We start from the raw sequence: 21259 nt of genomic DNA, 5'->3' as shown, positions 1-21259 counted from the left end.
AAAATTTCAGTACAAAATTTTAGTATTGTACCATGTAATAAATTTAACCGATAAACGAGTATTTTGTCTGAAAACTCTCCCTTCATTCATTATTCAAAACGAAAAACTTTTTCATCATTGATTGATTTCTTGTTCAAAAAAAAATAATTTTTTCCTTCAAGAAGTAAAAAAAAAAAAAATATATATATATTTATATATATATAAAAATTAATAACTTTGAAAATAACGCTTGTTGCTGAGTGATGATAGAAAATAGTATGATAGTATATAGATGTTTGAAAAAGCGAAATAATCCTAATCAAAATGCATAGCTTCCATTAGTACTGTTCTCAGAAACATTTTACAAAGTGGCTAATAATACTTAAGGTATTATGAATCATGTAAAATTATATTACTTTACTTATACACCTATAGGCGTTATTATCCCATGTTTGTGTAACACCTAAGATGTAACTTTCAAACCTTGCACTGTGTATTTATTCAATGGTTGAAAAAACGGACGTAACCTCAACAAGTATACCAGATTAAACTTACTATTTGCACTCTTATCATATAATCCCAGAAAACCATTCATAAAGTTTTCAATAGACATTAAGATATAAACTTTCCAAAATACTAAAATAATACTAAAATCACTATTTGGATTTGAAAACTTCTTATATTTTGAAGCTAAATTGTTGACTAAACGAATAAAACATCGATTTAATTTATTCACTATAAGCAACTTTTTTCATAAAGGAGCTTTTTTTTGTTGTAAAATGTGACGGATAAGCTTTTACAATATCCATAGCTGTTTTCCAAGAGTTTTGAAACAACAGTTTTAACAAATTGTTATAGCACTTTTTATTACCCGCAGAGAAGTAGTTTAAAATAGTAAGAAATTATTTTACTCCTCACAAATACCAACCTATTCTCCTTTCCATTTTACTTTCCGATTTTTTGTTTCTGAAACATTTAACTTCTTTCTAGCAGAGGAACCAATTTAGACATTACCATTAAATGCGAAAACTAAAAACTATTGACAAGGAATTTCACTTTAATGTAATAAAAATATTATTGTCACCCCTATATTATTTGAATTAGTAATATTTCTGGTAACTATGAAAATTTTAAGCTAGGTATGTTTTCTCTCCTTTTAGAAATGCCACAAGAGCCTAAAAGTGTCAAAAGTTTAGTTTAACAAAAAGCAAAAATTTACTAAAAAAGAGTAAATATTAGTCACTTTTATTAGCATATTTTCTTCGGTTTACTATTGAAGATGATTGCAAAGGAATTTTTAGGTTTAAATGTTATTTATGTTAGGGTGATAGTTACGATTGAACAAATAAATAAAAAATAAATTGAGTTTTTACAACTTCTTACATTTTTATAAGTGTGTGGAATCCCCGTACCACATTAAAAAATTTTACGCGCCGTAGGGACTTAGAAATATTTTAGTCTCTCATATACAGAGGTAGGACAAAAATATAGAATGACTTATATAATAAATCTATGTAAACAATCTTTCTTTTAGATGTAAATGTTTTAGAAATTTTTCATGACAAAATTGTTGGATAGATTTTAAAAGATCATGCTTAAAGCTTTTATAAATTAGTCCTTTTCCCTAGTTTTGCGTCAACTAAAAGCCTGAAAGCTTCTTTCTCTTTTCAATACCACTATAAATAAAAGAACATTTCAATATAAATACTGCCATCCTACATAATGATTTCAGAATTGCTGGTATTCAAACTAGAAAAAAGAAAGACTTGGTCGATCTAAATTTCACATGGGTAAAAATGACACAATTTCTAAGCTCATGATCTTTCAACAATTTGGAATGAAACAAAACATCTGCTGTAAAAAGAAATATTGTTCACCTTGAGATAGTGTGTCCATATTTTTGTCCAACACCTGTATATGTCTTAAAAGCGTTTGCACAATTATAGGCAGATTAGAATAGAGCAGATATTCTTTTTTTAAATAAATAATCCAGCTTCTACTTAATTAAAAACTTCATTCGCTTCAAAAACATGCAAACTAGAAATAACAGTCAACATGTTCAAGCATTCAAAAATAGGCGCTCATTTTTAAGACTTGCTAGACTAGAATGATAAAAAACAAAGTGATTTAAAATATAAAACGTAAAGTTACCAACGAAAAATATGAATACAATATGAAAATTCTGGCTTTTTTTCGTGGGCAACTTGAATTTTTATATTTCAAAACACTCATTTACGTTTGGCAAGTCCTGAAAATGGGTGCTTGTTTTTGATCGTTTAAAACCTGTCAGCTGCTATTTCCAATTCGTATATTTTTGAAGCAAATTAAGTTATTAATCAAGTAATATCTTAAAGCTTCCGTTTCTTGGGATTATTTATTTAATCCAGTTACTGTAAGAGGCAAGCATTCACGTTAGTTAATGCGCATGCATTCTTTATGCCACGTGAATGCTATTTTTAAAACCTCTAACGACTTGTCTAACAATGAAATTGACGATTATTGCAAAGCACGAATAATTATTATTGTTCTTAAATCTTTGCTCAAAAATAAAGCAAAAACTATAATTATGTTCTGAGCTTCTTTCAAAATATGTATTTAATTGCTTTCGTTAGTTGATGGCAATTCTAAGTTCGAAAGTCATTGAAAAAACTCACCGCTGAAGAAAGTAAAGTTTTCTGGTATCTTAATTTAGTTCAAACTATATTGTCACGTGGGGATTAGCTGCGTTGAAAATTTTCGAGTGCTTTTAATGATAATCCATTTAACCATATCTGTTTTAATTATATTTACGCATTGTGTTATGTAAATAATGCGCCAAATAAGAAGGTTTGTATCTCCGAAAGAGAAAAGGAATTTTTCCCGAGTGGTGCGAATTGGAAACTGCAAATAATTCAGAGCCATTGTAGAAACATCCCAACGGTAATTATCGTTTGCTAGAAGTATGGAAAAGGGCTTTTCCCTAATCTACTACCCCTGCTTCTCCTTTTCATTATGCTTCCTCATTTCTATGCGTCACTTGATGAGAAGTCTTTCTTTGTTCCGAGATCTTGCATTTCCGGAATATCTTTTAACGGAATTTTCCGTCCAAGGAAAATATACCCCCTTCCACATTGATATCCACACAACATGGAACGGAAATTCGGACAAGTTTCGAATAGAAACGGTTAATTATGATGATGGAGTCTGCTTATTGTTTGGTAAACCGACTAAGTCCAGGTAAACGGGAAGACAATGGGAATAGTTCGGAGCATCCCCCAATGGAACTTCAGCGCCATCCTCCTATAAAATCAGAAACCATCATCAAATACATTTTGAGTGAATCCTGGTAAAACAAGTCTTTACCTAACAAAAACGGTAAAGGTGAAATGAATAATGATCTTCTACAGATGAAAATAATAAGTTTGTCGCGTTTGCTTCTACATGTGGGAGGCCTTATTCATTTTAATTCGAATCTTGCTAGTCATTAGTACCATTTTGTTATTAAGGGGACTAAGTGGGGTGAGTTGGTGAGGGAACTCGTTACGTTTTCTTTTGTGTTTGGACTCAGTCAATCAATCGAAGAATAAGTATTCTTTTTCCCCAGCATTTTGCTGAGTTTTCCAGTTGTGAGCCCGGAAGCAATAATTCGTATGAGAAAATTAGTGCCTACGCCTGCAATAGTTTTCGTTGAGACCGACCCTACGCCCCCAGTTTTCCTTCATTCTGCAAAACCACCACCAAACATGATTGTTAATTAGTAGAGGTGGAAAATTCCGCTCCCAATAAATCCCCTTTTTTCATTTATATATCGGCAGTAATTAGCAAACAATGGACTGAGTTATCGGAAAATTTTGAAACTCATCTCCCCTTCAACGTTTTAACAAAATACTCTCATTCGTTTCAGGTCCTTTATAGAACCTTAGAAGAATTTTGGTGATATCTGAGTTTCTTCTCCAGTTTTGTTTCAGATCCAAAAGAAAAGGCATCTACCAAGTAAGATGTATTGTTTATGAAAACTTTTCTAATCAGCGTTTTTTTTTTTTTTCCTTAAATAAATTTTTTTAACTTCCATAAATTTTCAAGCATAATAGCAATTTAAAAGAAAAGATGCGACGGCATGGTCGAAGGAAAAGCGAGATTTATTGTTTGTTTTGCAACATTAGGAACAGTTATGGTCTATTTGTTTTTCTTTTGCTAAAATGTTATTACCTCGAATAAATGACGAAGAAACGAAATTTCCACTGAAAAACCGCGGCACTCTATTAGCAATTGGTTTCGTAAATGTTATAAAAATCATCATTTAAAAGTACGACTTGGTGGATTCTTGCAAATTATCGAGTTCTGTTAGTCTAGAATCTGGATGTACCGTTATTTCTTCCACTGGCCACAAATTATTTCTGATAAATGGAAAATTCAAAACTACCATATATATAGTAGCCCGTTTATGTATTGCAAAAAGACAGTTACTTTTTTCAAAATAAAAAAAAGTTGTATCTTAAGTAATTAATTACTTGGATTAATATTGCATAAAAAAGATAGCTTTATCTACCATATTATATAACTCATACTATATAACTCATTTATAATTGAAACTTCAGTAGGGCGCATTACTTTTTTTAAAGCAGTAGGTGATGGAAAGTAACATCCACGTATAAACAAATTTGTGCTACCACTTTTTTCGGATAGTATCATACGCAGGCAACTTTTGGGCATAACTGGTTTAATAAAATAGTCTCTAACATATAGATGTTCTCAATATTTTCAAAAACGGTAGAGAACTACGAACTGAAATTAGCAGATTTTCGGTTAATTTCGCCAACTTTTTAAAAAGCTCAACACGGCTTATATGTAACAAAGTAGCATATCACATAAGTCTTAAAACAGTGGTGTTCATACATTAAGAGACTACTACTCAAAAAATATTAATCCGCTGTCCTGAACAACTCTGATAAACTGAAATGATCCAATTTCAAATTTTGAAACAATGCAAATTATCCCCTTAATTTAAGCACACTTTTTGAACTTAATTTAAGCACATATACTACCACTTTTTTCACAAAGGCACTAAAAAGGCAAATAAAAAGGCAAATAAAAGTGTTCTGTCTATAAAAAGGTTTCTAAAATGCCGCTTTAGAAAAAATACTTTACGCCCTACTATTAGAAAAAATACTTTACGAAAATTTTAAATTTCAGGAAGTATGCGTTTGATCGTCAATGCCCCATGCTTTTGTAAAATAATAGAAAATCATAAAATAACGAATAATAGAAGCTAATAATTCAGTAATTTTATTAGCAATTATCAAGCAAAACATTCGCATCAGCATTCCCAACTTTTTCCGTTTTATCGAGGGATTTTTCCTGAAAGGTAGTAAATAATAATTGGTAGTGAACTAACAGCTTTACCATTCAATATATAACAAATTTGATTCACAATGATTTTGACAGCCATTAATTTTGACCACAACACAATAAAGAGACAAAAAAAAAAAAAAAAAAAAGACAGATTAAGGAAGAAAATATAGAAAAATAATAAGTTTTATTTACTGCGCAAGAACTGCAAGTGCAGTTTTGCAAGATGCTGATAATTTATTTGCAATGATATACAATTGACTCAATGATATCCAATTAAAAATTATTGAGTTAATTGTATATTATTATAAATAAATTTACTAAAAAATTTACTTCTTAATTTATATAATTTTTACTATGTGCAAATCCATTTCGGGCAAATCCGTGGCTAAAATTATGTGCAAAACAGGCAATTCATGTTTCTTTCACTTTTCGATTTCATTTTTTTCTTATCGAAATGCTAATTTTCTAAAATTAATAATTGTCAACTTCTTTGAATTATTCAGTATAATATTACTTTGCGCACATCCATTTTCGGACCCATCCTTGGTAACTAACAAATCAAACGCACTTCAGTAATGCAGTAAGAACGCACTTTAATTCGAAACACCTCTATTTGCGCTTTTACCTCAATTTGCGCTTTTGGTTTCATATTTTGCAATCTGGCAATCTTGTTACGAAAATATTTTAAATCATTCTCGAAAAATTTCCCGTTCATGTAAGTTTATTTGAATTCGCTACTCGCTTTATAGATTTCGTTTCATGTTTTATTCGTTTTTTCTTTATATTCGTTTTTTCTTTATATTCGTTTTTTCCTCATATTTTATTTTTTATTTTCTGTTTCTACATGATATTTTTTCTTAATGCGTTCTATTTTCTTTGTTGTAAATTTTTTTTGAGTGCTCCTCACACTCTTATATTGATATACTTTGCTTTGGCTATATTGATACAATATTGGAAAGCTCTCCTTTTTACGGATATAATTGAGTGAGCTGATGAAAAGATTATATCTTTTATTTTTCGGATTTGTATTAATTTTTTTCCCTTTTTTCGGATTTTTTTTCTTCAGGTTTCTTATAATTTTTCTTCCCCCCTTTTTTTTCATTGTTCCGTAAAATTTTCCACGTTTTCTCTACATTTTGAACTTATTTTATGAGTTCTATTTACTTTCAACTTATGCGCAGTAAATAAAACTTATTGTTTTTCTTATACTGTATTTCTTATACTGTATCTGTTATGTTTTAATTAATGATACGTGAAGCAATTTAAGATTAGCTTTGAGAATAAAATTGAAATATTAAAATAGGAATATTGTTACTACTAAGAATCCTCAACAACCATACGGCATCTATTCTTTACAGCTTAGAATGCTCAAACAGTTCAACTTTACTGACTTCTTCAATGATATTTAGAGAATAGGCTTTTTCCCTTCAATGTTTTACATCAATTCTAATTTACATTGTCTATTTTCGATTTACGAAATCAATCCAATAAGTTTTTCTGTTTACCTTGAGTTGAATTTCATGCAGAGACGTAGTTTCAGAAAATAATTTTCCTAGTGGTAGCATGTTTAATAGATTTATTCAACAAAAGAAAAACTGTTTCGGTTAAACTACGCGTTTGTCTCTTTACTTTCTCTACCATCATTTGCTGTTTAGTCACTGATGAAGATTCTTCTTTACAGAAATGAAACTCGTTCATTTATGAACTTTCTTTTCTATTATATTCTCGTTGATTTTTATTTTCATGCATTTACATTTTAATAAATTGGAATTTCAAGAATTATGTCCACCACTAAACGCAAGTAATTTGAAGAGATATATTTGAGGTTATATAAAAAAATTTTTTAGTTCCAGTAATTTTTTTAATGAAGTTTTAATTTCCAGAAAATTGCCACAGCATCAAATAGTTGGAGTCTTACTTCTTTCTGTTTTTAGAGGTGGATTTAAAATAATAGTTAGAAAATAAACATTGAACTTCGCGAAAAAATACATAACATCTTATTTATAGGTCTCTGATTCAAGATTTCTGGAATTCCATTGGAAATGAGTCATGCCCATGTTCTTTAGTGATATTTACATACCTGCCAACTTTTAATCCCTTAAAGTATAATTTTTCCCAGTGGTAACAAAATGGAATTAAATTTTCAATTGTAAGCAAAGAAATATGTTGTATTTGAAAAATCTTTAGCTGACGACCATGAATGTAATGCATATTAATATATATGCTAAATTTTTTTAAGAATACTGGTGATCGAAATCATTTTAAATTTAAGTTCATAAAATAAAAAATAGTATATATTTGCTACCACTTTAAATATAAAAATAACATTTTATGCCAAATGCGTAAAAGTTGGCAGGTATGTATTTAGATAACAGGCCTTTCAAAGTTTTAGTCAAAATTTGACTGGTGCTTTACAGGTAAATCACAGTGCCGTGTTTGAATTCTATTTCACATTATTTATTTTTGCTAACAAAATCAACCAAAGCAAGATTTTTCTATTTATCTTACACTAATTTTCATTCATTGCATTGATGTCATTTCATGACATTAGACTCTAACTATGTATAAGGTTTCTCCGTAGTTTCAGAAAATATTTTTCTTAGTCGTAGTAAGGGTAATATAATTTTAGCTTAATAAATTAGAATGAAAAGAATTGTGTACCCAACTAAACACAAGTAATTCAAAGAAATACTTATACGGCTGTGCAAAAAAATGTTAAAGTTCTTAATATTTTATTTTATTTATATATATTTTAAAAATCTGCTAAAAAAATTCCACTTTAGGTCCAAAGCAAGACTTTTCTATTTATCTAGTGCTGAATCTCATACAGAGACACTAAATATAACGGACTCTCTGTAGTTTAAGAAATTCCAAATTTAGAGGAAGAATTCTCAAGAATATATTTTTCTTCTAATATATTTTCTTAAAGTAATTTTTGTTTCAGCAAATTCGCAACAGCGTCGAATAGTTGTTTTTGTGAAGGTGTAACCTGTTACTTCATTTTTGTTTTTATAGATTGAAAACAATAGTCTGAAAATATAAATTGGACGTTGTGAAAATTTATATGCATCCCATTTATAGGTCTCTCACTTAAGCGGTTCTCATTTCTGGAATCCCATTGAGAATGACTCACGCCCCTGGTTCTTCATTGATGTTTAGAGAATAGGCCTTTTCCATTCAATTTATATATATATATATATATATATATATATATATATATATATATATATATATATATATATATATATATATATATATATATATATATATATAAATTCTTCCCCGTTTCTTCCAATATTACCCACATTGAGAAGAAAAAGAGGGGAAAAGAAGGCGTAGAAGGGGAAAATTTTTCATGCATCAGTTGCATGGAGTTTTAAGGGGGAGCGAACCCTGTCATTGCCAAAGGCGGTCCTATAGACTAAGAGAAAAAGAAAGGGAGGCAAGCAGGGAAAAAAAAAACCCTATTTGAATGAATTTTGCATTTCTTTCTTATCATACAAATACATATATATATCTATAGATATTTCTTCCATCAATGTTCTATTCGAAAAAGGGATGGACGGTAAGAAGGGGTGGAAAAAGAAAGCGAAGGTGGGAGGAAGTGAACTGCTAAAGTCTGGGGAAAGCCCCGGTAGCAAACCCGTTTGCCAGTGGGGCTGTTAGATATTGGTTTTTATTTCCGATTTCAAATACTAACAAGAAAAAGCTTCGGCCAGTTTTCTTATTTTTTTCTTCCTTCGAACTGCGTAGGGAAGGAAGGAATATTAAAGAAAAAAAAAGGAGGGGAAGGAGTAAAATAAAGGATATTCTAAAAGAAAAGAATAAGAAAGACGCAGAAATTCTGAGAATGAATAAGGCGAAGGAAGAGGAAGAAAAAAAAGGGAGCGAACGTTTTCGAGGAAATGAAATGGTCGAAGGCAAAATAGGAAACAAATGAAAAGAAAAAAGAATGTGCATAAAGGGGGTTACAAACGTTCTGCTTACTTGCTGATCGCTCTGCTATGCGAAAAGAATAGACTACAAAAAGTACGCGCAAAAATTCAGCTACTCAATGCTTATCTTGTAAGATCTTGCATTTGAAAAAATTATAAAAGAATCTATCTGAATAAAGAATTCTTATTTTTATACTAAAAATCGTCGAACCAAATCTAAATATGACAGTTACAAATGTAGATCACTCAAACAGTTTATTTCATTTACCTTTAAATTTTACAAAATCACAAGATAAATGATTTTATTCACCAAAATCTATAAATATAAATGGAGACAACAAATTATTTCAGTTTAGTTTTTTTTTTACTATATACATACAGAGGAAGAATTTCATCTTTTTTTTCAAGTTGACATCCTCTTTCATTCCTATTAATAACGTTAAATTATGCTAGAATGCATTTTATATAGGATTTAAATAGTTAATATTAAATTCTGCAGTATTTAATTCCGTATTAAAAGTAGTAGCAAAAATGATGTCAAAAGATGATGAAACTTTTGCCACCAACATTTTACGATTACAAAAAAAAAAAAAAAAAAAATGCAAATTCTACTAATTCCGATATTTGGACATGAAAGTGGTAGCTGAAGCAAGAAACTTTTCAAAATATTATTGAGATGTTTTGTGAGAAGTGAAGCCTGGGTTGGCGGAGTCAAAGAAAATTTTGCGGAAATCAGCGTTGAAAGAATTTCCGACTCCAGTTAGTTAAATATCATATTAAAATATGTATATTACTTGAATGAAATTATCACAAACTCTTATTTAAGTCCCCGTGCCGTCAGGCTAACCGTGGGAGGTTCTCGTGGTCTTCCTCTCCATGTTACGCAAATGCGGGTTAGCTGCATCAAAAAGTCCTCCACGAAGGCAAATTTCTCCCAATGCTCGATCCAGGAGTTCCCTTGCCTTCTGGATTATGTTCAAAATTATAAGACTATGGAGTTGAACATTAGTAGTCGTAAACCAATCAAATTGGGTCGGCTGTTCAACGACGGTTATAAAATTATGAAATATTAAACTCCTATTTAAGAGCCGTGTTGGCGCTTGCCTTCCAATTAAGTGAACTGCGTTCAAATCCTAGTGATGGTTGGTCGATACGAATTACGCACCCGGATTAAACTGTCCACAGTGCGGAAGGAAAATATCCTCAGTGGAAGACGGATCATGGGTTAGAATCCCCTTGTCCAGAGTGGGAGATTTTCGTGGGTTTCCTCTCCGGGTAACGCAAAAGTGGGTGAGTTAGATCAAAATGTCCTCTCCGATGGCAAATTTCTCCCAATTCTTGATTCAGGAGTTCCCTTGTCTTCTTTATTGGATTCAAGATTCCAAGGCTACTGAGTTGAAAATTGGTGTTCGTAAACTCAGAATTGAGTCAACTGTTCAACCCTGGCTATAAAATAAAATAGAAAAACTCTTATTTAAACATTTTTCAGCCTAAGTTTTAACGAACTATTGAAACAGAAAATAACTGAAACGATGGAAAATTTCCAGTAAGTTTTTAATTAGTCATCGTTTAATTTATGAATTACCAAACCAAATTTGTTTAACCTAGTTATTAAGTTAATTTAAAGAATTCCACGAATGAATTTGTTGTAACAGTTTCCTATTTCATGAATATTACAATTCTGTTAACATAAGACTCTATACAATTCTGTTGTTATAAGACATTTTTGTAAGTGCAAGTGTGTTTGTGATGCGTTTTTCTTATAATTGTTTTGTATATTTTTATAATTTGTACAAATATAATTCTTAAAATTTATGTCTTCAACTGTTATATTATAATACGAAATGTAATTTTAGCCCTTTCATTCTAATCAAGCACAATTTTAGTTTATAATTTAAAGATAACAGTTACACAAAAATATTAACCATTTGCACTCCGAGTACTATTAAATGCTGTTTGATTTAATATCGGTAATGCAACATTTAAAATACACAATATACTATTCTCATAAAAATTTTAAATTCTTAAAATAATGTGTTTACTAATTATTAAGATATAAAATTTCTTAATTTTAAAGTGGTGGGGACATCCGAGTGCAAAGGGTTAATAGTTGCTGGGATGTGGCGGAAATTTTATTCAGTTTAGGTCGGATTTGGAATTGGAGTTAAGCTCTTTGGAAGGTCATCGGAGTTCTCTCTTCAATGCAATCAAGTTTACATTAACCGAAATATAATAAACAAGTGAAAAACTAACCAACTTTTTCATAGTTTAAAAATTTGTCATCGAATGGTTGATAGGAAAAAATAAGTAAAATGAAAATTCGAACATTTGCAAAATTCAGACAAGATGCTTCAAGAAAGTTTTTATTCAAGAAAGTATTATTGATAAACAGTGCGCAAAATAATCACACTGAATAACTTTTGATCTAATGATCGGATTTTCACGTTCTAGATCTCAACCTAATGACTCAAGGGGGTGACCTCAAATATGCTAATTAATAAGTGCAGACGATATTTGAATTACGAAAGCAGACACAAAAACGTACTTTCTCTGAATAAACATACCCTTTTTTCAACGAAATCGGATTTCGGATATGGGGTGAAAAAGTACTTTTTAAAATTCAATTACTTTTATACAATAAATATTTATTACTTTTAAAAATACTTTTAAAATTTGATTTCTCAGGAATTTTTCGACCGATTTCATTCAAACTTCATATTTTGACACTTAAATTTGCATTTTTTGAAATTATGTAAAAAATTGTGTTTTCACAATTCAAACTTTTATCAACGATTATTAAATGAAATTTAAAAAAAATAAATTTACTAGAAATCATTATTTAGGTGAAATTATCTCTAGACAAACGAATTTTGTAATTATATGCAATTTTTTTTTATTATTTCCTTAAAAAGTTCTCGAGATATGGTGAAATACACATAAAAGTAAAGTTAACATTTAGGGGTCCAAATTTTCGGCTATCCCCTATATTTGGGGTGTCCGAATGCGTGGAAAGAAAGGTACGTTTATCCAGAGAAAGTACCTTTTTGGGTCTGATTTCGTAACTTAAAATTTTGTCTATAATAATTAATTCGCTTATATTTGAGGTCTCCCCCTTGAAACATTGACTCCCAGAACGTAAAGGACCGATATTTAGATCAAAAGTTATTCAGGGTGAACCGTTTAATATTTTGCGTACTGTACAGATAAGGTGAGGAACTTCGTACTTACTAGTTCGACATTAATTACATACTTCTTGACGGTATTTTTTTTTGACAAAAGGATGCATACTTATCTAATGAATAACCAATATTCTTAAATAATTACCAAAAAAGATTTTAAGTTACTGCAATTTACCTTTATGGAAAATGTAACCAGCACAAAGCATTGCATTCAGCCGGTTAACATACACAAATTTTCTCAAAAAAATCTTCGCCCTTTTATGAAATAAAATTGCAGGATAGACTAATACAGCGGTTCACTATTTTGTTCCACTAATATAGTCTGAATAGTCCCCCGCCCCGCGGGATGTGCATTAGCAATACTGAACAAATTAATGAAAGAAAGATAACTAATTGTTTTGAAAATATTTAATGTGAAGAGTGAAATTTTTCATCGTTTTATTCATAATAATCTTTCATTTTAAGCTAAGTTTTGAAAGATTTAAATGAAGTTTTTAATTTAATTATAAATATTAGAGAATAACTTTAAATGATGTTAGAAAAGGGTTATAAGCCAACTTGCTCAGAAGGCTGATTAATATTTTCGGTTTAGTAAATTCGATTTAAAGGGTTTTTATTCACCATTACTTCAATTTAAAGACTTAAATGATACACCAGTTTGTTAGAGTCATGTCGATCCTCCTAACACGTTGGCAGCTGCAAATTCAAGTTTTCCACCTTTTTTCTTTTCGTTTTCTTTTCTTTTCTTTTTTTTTTTAATATTTAGTCGAATCTTGAGCAGTTAGCATCTCTGATAAGGGAAGCACTTTTATTTATCGCTAAATTTAGCTCTTTTATTTTGAATTGAAAAGAACTATGAGGAATGCAAAAACAGTTTTTTTACACTCATTCAATCTTTTTTCAGATGAAATAAATATACAATAAATAAACGCATTTGTTTCTGTTTTAGATTTTAATATTGTATATTTTTATTACTCCATTGAACGCATTGAAGCTTTACAAATTATAAAATAAAGAGCGTTTTTTTTTTCTCTCTTTTTCGACATGGATGAAATGCATGACCTAAGATTATAAATCGAAGGTTGCGATTGCAACAAAGAAAGGTGTTATATTTTACTCCTACAATGCAAAGATAGTAATGATAGAAAAAACTGAAATGTCCTATAATGTTAATGATGCTTGAACTTTATATTTTCATTTCAGATTTTTCAGAAGTTGAAACGTGTGTTAGGAAACTTTCAAGGTCTGCTTCATATGGAAAAGAGTTCGGATATGTGATTTACAGTTTTTCTATATGTGACAAGAGATCAACAAAATGTTTATTTTAATAATAGTTATAATGAAAAAAAGTCGTTGCATTATTCTTTTAGATCAAAATACGTACACTGGATGTTAAAAAAATTAAGAACACTAAGCCCATTAGTATTTAGTATCTCTTTAAAATTGAAAAACAGCTATTAAAAAAATGTGAATAATTACGCTAGGAAACACATTTTTGGTGATTTCATACAAACCTGGAAACCTGGGAATTTGAAATACTAGATTATACCAAATACGAATGTGGGAATTTGAAATTGAAATTAGTTTCGCACCTAAGCACTTTTCGTTGAATGAAATTTTTACTCAATTTTTTGTAGAAATTGACAAGTTTAAAAACGTTATATATATAACAAGTGGTAAGATGTAAATGTTGCGACAAATTTCTAGGAGAATTAGGGCTCAGCATCAGGATTAAAACTATCTATGAACCCATGACTGGAAATGTCGTCGTAAGCGGCTAGGGGGGCTTTCCTATTATGACCTTTTTAGAAGCATGCAAAGAAACAGTTTATAATAGGGGAAGTGAGCGTAGTGGCGTATGATGACATCTCCCGGTATAGGCTATTCTGATGGGCATAAATGTTGCATCAAACTCTCCTGGAAGTTTGTTGCAACATTTATGCCACCCCTGTTGTATATAACGTTTTTAAACTTGTACATTTCGACAAAAAATAGACTAAAAATATCATTTAAAAAAATGTAAATTGGAGAGAGAAACAGATTGCAGATTTGAAACGAAAATATCTAAGATCGGCAAAAAAATCTTATGCAACAGAAAAAAAAATGTTCCCAGCGTTATTCTCAGCAAGCATCTGTCTGGTGTCCAAAAAAATAATTAAATAAATTGGTAAAAGGAAGAAAACGAATAAGGAAAAACAGAAGAAATTTATTTATACCAAGTTTCAAAGTAAATTTCAAAATTTTTCAACAGATTCGACTGCTGAATACCAAAAGTTACGAAATAATGTTCTCAAAATATCTAATATATGCAGAAAAAATGCTTCACAGTCCAAGCTAAAAAGTTACGTAATTCCGTTTAAATTTTTTTAGTTAGAATCATTTGAAATGCAGTGGAACTGCATTTCAAATGATTCTGACTTCATAGTTTTACTAGGAAAATTACGCCCTCTGTTGACAAGTTTTAAAAATATTTTTGAAATAGTTTGAGAATTAACTCTAGTTTCTTAAGAAGAATGCAGTGTACTGTATATGCCAACCCTCCTTTCGTTTTCTGAGATCAAAAGATAATTCCATGTAAAAAAAAATAATTTTGAATAACTTTGTTTTTTATATTTATTCTACTACAGCCAAAAACAATTTTTAACTGCTTCGTGTACAAATTTTTACATAATAATAAGAAGTGCAATATTAAATGAAAAAAAAAATACGAAACTTTTTTACATGTTGTATTTTGTCACCTAAAGTAAAGCAAAAGTTTTATACCTTATAATTCAAAATTTTGCCGATTATAATTAAGTAATACAATATAAAAATTAAGTAATTATTATTTATTTAACTTTTACTGTGAATCTTTGAATAAACGAGTTTCATCATTGCGTGGAAAAACGTTTCAAGATATATCGAAACAGGGTTCCAAATTTTCGATCGCCCTTTTACCTATACTATTGGGACTGAATTTTACAATTTTTCTATATTTTGAGGGTCAAAAATTCAAATCTATGAACAAATAAATAAAAAAAAAGTCATGTCCACTTGGAGTAAGTATGATTTTGTAATTTAAATTATCGTCTGTTCCAATTAATTGGCGTATTTTTGGGTTGTTCCCTTCTTTATTTTATGCATTTTTTATTTCCCTTTTTATTTTATGCACTCACATTCATTTAACGTATTTTCATAGATATGACACTTTTTGCCGATGGGGATTAATTAATTAAATTAGGCACGTTTGAGTTAACGTTAGTGACAGTTTATTAACTAAAATATAATAATTTAAACTGTTAGCGTGCTCTGGTTTTAAAAAATGGTGCTTCATGTAAAATTAATGAAAAAAGACTAAATTTCCTTTTCTTAAGGATGCTGCGGTTGTTGTGGTTGTTACTAATGCCACTTGCCAATATCAGCAAGCATACGTTAAATGAGGCAAATTTTTTAAGGCAGAGGGTGACGCCATTTATGTCCAGGAATATGACTTCTACCACACACATGCCACAACCCGTTTTACAGACAGGACCTAATCACACTCCTGTCATTCTTTCACAGATCGCAATTTTGACTTGAACCAGAGAACGATCAATCTCCAATTCATTGCCCCCAGAAATATTGATTTGTTATGAGAACTTGGAAGATTTTATGACCCCGACAGATTTAATGTGCACCTGTCGTCATTTAATACACGGGGATTCGTCGACAGTCCGGTTTCAAACTCCCACTCTCACGAACTTGAGTCCAACGTCCTACCAGGCTATATCGTCCCGCTGTGGTTGTTTTCACGATTTAACGATTAGAGCTAGGAGTACTAGTAGAATCGTTTCTTTGCCACGAGGAAAAGTTCAGAGTTTTTGAATGTTCTTATAGAAATTTTAATAAAGATGTGGCTTAGTAATTAAAGATGTGGTAGAAAATTTAAAATTAAGTTTTGAGAATGCTTCATAGATTTAGCAAACAATTGGGTTAAAGAAAAATACACAGTAAGTTGATTACAGACCAAATTATAAAATCTAGTATTATTAAAATATGTTGGTATATACAGTGCGCAAAAAAGACCACACTGAATAACTTTTCATCTAATGATCGGATCTTCACTTTCTAGGACTCGATTTTAATAGCTGAAAGCAAGCCTGATTGGTAAAACTAAGCTTCTTTGAAGCAGAGGGTACGTTTCTTGCTTTTCAGTGGCAAAATCTACGGCAAAGAACACGACTTATAAGGCTGACTTATTCATACATGCATTTATTCATCCACAGATCGTAATCTTGACCTGAACCAGAGAATGATCAATCTCCAATCAGTCCAATCCCCCCCCCCCAGTGGGGGATTATTTGCTTTGAGAACATAGAGGACTTTGAGAACCGACAGATTTAACATGTATCAGTCACAATTTACGACAAGGATCGAACTCACGACCTATTGGACATGGGTCCAACACCCTACCAACCAGGCCAAAAGTATATGGGTGATTCTCACGAAATATGACAATTCACAGTCTCTTGCTCCAAGATCTAATACTATATTACTAAAAGAGCTTTTAAAAAACATTTAATAAATAGCATTGCTGTTAGCATTTTAAAATGACTTTGCCCAAGCATTGACTGCTTTGTATAGTTAAAAAATTTAATTGAATATCAAAATTTAATTTTCCTGGTATGTCACAAACAATATTTCCAATAATAACTTGCTTCAAAACTACCCATACAGTTTTCAATATATAATTTCTCTTTTTATCTCAACCGTTATAAGCATTTCTAGAATATATGCAAAGGGTATTATTTCCAAAAACTGCGTTGAAAAAATTTTTTTCTGTCAATAATTTGTTTGTCGCATGAAAATCAGTCATTTTCCTGGCCACTTTATTTTAGTAATTTATAACCAAAATCGATAGCTCCAGCAATCAATACCTTAGGTTAAGAGATTGATTAGAATACCATCCTATCAGAACATGTCTAATTGCAGGAATAAAGAACCAACTTTCTGAATCAAAATGTATTTTCAAAAATTTTACAAAGTGAATAGGTTTATATGTTGTCTTTTTCCTGTCCTCTTGAAATCATTAATAACATAAACTATTTACATTTACCTTAGTTATTTCAGGAAATCCTGATGTTTTTTGCGGAAAGTAAACGTCTTGGGTCAAAATGTTAAATTAAAGTAATGTTAATACTGTAAAATGGCAAAATTGTCATTTTTCTAACTTAATTCCCGGACATTAACACAGTTATAAGAAAATTTTTTAAACAATGTAATGTAAAGAGGGAAAGTAAATATTAACCTAATACTCAGCTTATGAAAGATTGTAATAAGCTAGCATGCAATTAAAGTTATTTATTTATTTAATGATTGATTATTATACACATTTCATTTTGGCTACTGATATCAACAACAAAAACATTTTGGATCATTTCTACAGCGGATAAAAGAATTAGTTTAAACAAATCATGGTTCATCTAACGCAAAGGTGTCAGGAGATTTTTTTTCGAAACACAGTTAGTTAAGAATATAAAGGATAAACTAAGAACATCACTGTACAATTTAATTCTGTCATAGTCTTTAAACGCTACTTGGGTGTATAAATTAAAGAATGTAATAAAGTTGTAAAATAAAATGATTTTAAATATCTTAAATTTAAACAATATTATAAAAAAATTTCCGATGTAAATTATTATAACATTAATTTTAATGTAAATTTTTATAAAGTAAATTCAAAAATTCCTAACATTATCATTTTCACTGTAGGAGAAGTTCTTGAAGTCGTTCATGCAGATATTAAAGTCAACTGTATTATTCGTGCTGGCAAACAGACTACTAATCATTTTAAGTGGCCCGGGAAAAAAGACTGTGTCAAAGTTGCTTAGAATATCACAAATTCAAAAATGTCTGGTTTAAAAATGTCTGTCTGTTGAGATAGTTTTTAATTTACCTAATATCTTCCAGGCATTTTATTTCCTCTAAAAGCTTCAAGATTAATGAAAATTTGCAAAATTGTACTGTTTTCTTTGTTTTAACTGTTTCTTTGCAAATTAAAGTGTAGTAAAATTAAAAATTATCTGATTGCGTGTGTTACTCTCTCACTCTCATTATACTTAACTAATTTGTTAAAATTGTTCACAATAATTATATTTGGAATTTATTGACATAAAAAGTTAAAATTAACTTCTCAACTTTGTCTTTTTTGAGTAAGTTGAGTTACTTACTACTAGCTTAAAATGACTGTTTTCTTAACTTTTAAGATAATATGTCATTTTCCTGGCCTTCTAGTTATTTTCCTGGCATTCAAAACTTGGTGTATCTCTATTTTATTTTTTTTTCTTGATCAAATGTCAATAAACTACACTAATGTCTGTAAGATATTAATAAATGTAACTAAATAAATATACAAAAAAAATTAGACTATTTTGAAGACTTTCAATTTGAAGAAATTTTTTTTTCCGAATTTTCATACTTCCAAAGAATCACCCATATACCCCTTATAATATTTTTGAGGCACCACTAAACGCTGTATTCTAACCCCCAAGCAATGAACTTTCTTGATTTTTGCCTTCAATTTAATATTTTTATATCCATAGGTAAGGTGACCAAAGTCCTTAAGAAACTAAAAAGTAAATTTAGATACGAATAATGAAAACTTACTGCTTTCTTTATCATTCCAAATTAAAATTATTAGAACAGGAATTCTCTGGAAGAAATAATTTTTTTAAAAGGTTAATCAGTGAGATTTTAAATGTTCATTTAAAAATTTTGCTGCTTTTTTTGTTTATAGAAAAACCTGGTTATCTTTTCCCTAGTGTATCATAAACAACTTTTTATCCCCAGGTAGCAATAATCTTATACAAATAATTTGAAAATCTACTTCAGTAGATAGCAGATTCCTTTTGTTTCCATTCACATATCATTCAAAATCCCCCATTATGATGTTGCTCAACAATTTACTCCTATATACTTAGTTTTCTCTAGTCTGGCTTATTTACTTAAGTATGTAGATATTCAAGAATATCCCTAGGGAAAATCATCTTCCGAAAATCAGATGTGTTGTTTTTTTTCACTCTCTATAAGAAGATTCTTTTTTATTTCAAAGATTTTTATTGTTTATCTTTCTTTCGATGGGAAAAACTCATGTTTTGAAATGGAAAAATAGAAGGAAAGAAAATACATACCCGCCCCCTTAAAAAAGTCTGTATGGGGTAAAGATGGAAGGGTGGGTAAAATTCAGTTGTTTGTGGCAGTTTTATTTAAATTTTGAAATTGTTATGTGCAATTTTTTGTTGTTGTTCTTTCTTTCTTTCTTTTTTTTAAATGTTAGATTTCGTTGGGTATGAAAGAAACAGCTGTTTAGAAAAGATATCCCGATTTTTTTTAAATTTTTTTCTTTTTTAATTCAAGCGTTGAGTTTTGTTATTTATAAAAGAGCTTCAAATTAATTAGCAATTTTGTAAATTAAAAAAAAAACATTGAAATTTATGGTTAAAGTACATTTGTTTGTGGGTTAAGCTGTTATCACCACGTAAATTTGAGGGAAAAAATTATGGTCATGCTCGGTTTTTACATGCTTTGCGCAGAAAAAATAATTAAAAATTTTAAACCATTTGCGCCTAGCGTCCTTTTAAAAAGAACAGTTTCTTTTTACGAAAAGAAGAAAAAAATAGTATTAGAAGTGTTTCATTGTTAGCATTTATTTTTTCAGAAACGAGATAGCACTGTAGGTTATAATATATCCCAGATAGCAGCAACATAACAAGCATTATATTTTCATTTTCATTTGGTTGGCATGAAAAGGTAGACTATTTGATGCTTTGTTGAACTTAGTAAAAATATTTGTTTCCTTAAAGACTGAATAAAGTCACGCAAAAAACTTTATAAATGAATCTCCTTTTTTTAGTTTTTACTATAAACCTTGTTTTTGCCCTCTTTTTTATTATAGCTTTATCAAGACTCTCAAAATCATCATTTTTTTTTTGTGTTGAGATCGTAATATCAGGACAACTTACACTTTTAAAGTGTTAAGGAAAATATATAAAAGCTTGCCCAAATAAACCTTGTTTCAGTGCTGATCCAAAATTCTAAAGTAAACCTTGATAAGTTGAATTTATTCTCTGTTTGAGAACGCTTTCTACTCTTGCTTTTTGACTGATGATTCATCATCGAATTTAGAAGGTTTTTCTTGCCTTATTTTGTGAAGGCAGATTTAATCTCGATATAAAAGGGTTGTTTACGCAAACTCAATGTGAACCTCATAGAGCGTTAAATATCACAGTTAAATTTAACATTGTTTAAAGCTTGCATGGATTATTTTCTAGCCATTGACAAAAATTGTTAGGCTTCATGATAAAAGTTGTTGCTGACATTGAAATCAACTTACACTGCTGTCTGGTATTAATAATATAAAGATATATATTTGAATTTGAAACCATTGCAAAAGGTCTCTGCAAAGTTATATTTGTAGGTAACATGGGAATATCCATTTGGTTCAAATATATATATTTATGTTAAAAAAATTTTTTTTTATTAAGGCTATTTTTGCATCACTTCTGTATTTATGGTTAAGCAGTGATGGGTTAAAATATTGATTGATGGCTGTTTTGTTTTGCATTACTTATCTCCCACAAATCATGTCACATCCAATCCATGACATATTGGTCAGTCACATCCTGAATCAATTTCACTAATTCGATTTAACTATTTTAATACAGATATTCCTTTTCTTTTTTTCTTCACTGCAGTTGATTCGCTTTAATGGCACTTTCCATATATTTTTTTCAGTTTATAAAATTTTTTATTTCCAATAACAAAAAAATCAGGAATAGTTATTAAGTATTTAAAAATATTACGTGTGCGAAAAAGGAG

At 29.9% G+C, this 21259-nt stretch overlaps 1 long non-coding RNA gene across 1 annotated transcript in view; it reads left to right on the top strand.

Annotated features, from left to right (window-relative positions):
• Positions 1–15009, top strand: part of LOC107440710 (uncharacterized) — a 142112-nt gene extending 127103 nt beyond the window's left edge. Inside the window, exons 2-3 of the long non-coding RNA XR_006225388.2 lie at positions 3863–3951; positions 13628–15009. This is a non-coding gene — a long non-coding RNA (uncharacterized LOC107440710). The remainder of the gene's footprint in view (positions 1–3862; positions 3952–13627) is intronic.
• Positions 15010–21259: the final 6250 nt, after the last annotated feature.

The sequence above is a fragment of the Parasteatoda tepidariorum genome, chromosome 12 (assembly GCF_982258835.1).
Source record: "Parasteatoda tepidariorum strain Cologne lab strain chromosome 12, Ptep-v5.0, whole genome shotgun sequence".
Lineage (NCBI taxonomy): Eukaryota > Metazoa > Arthropoda > Arachnida > Araneae > Theridiidae > Parasteatoda > Parasteatoda tepidariorum.
This window is presented reverse-complemented; position numbering and strand designations above follow the sequence as displayed.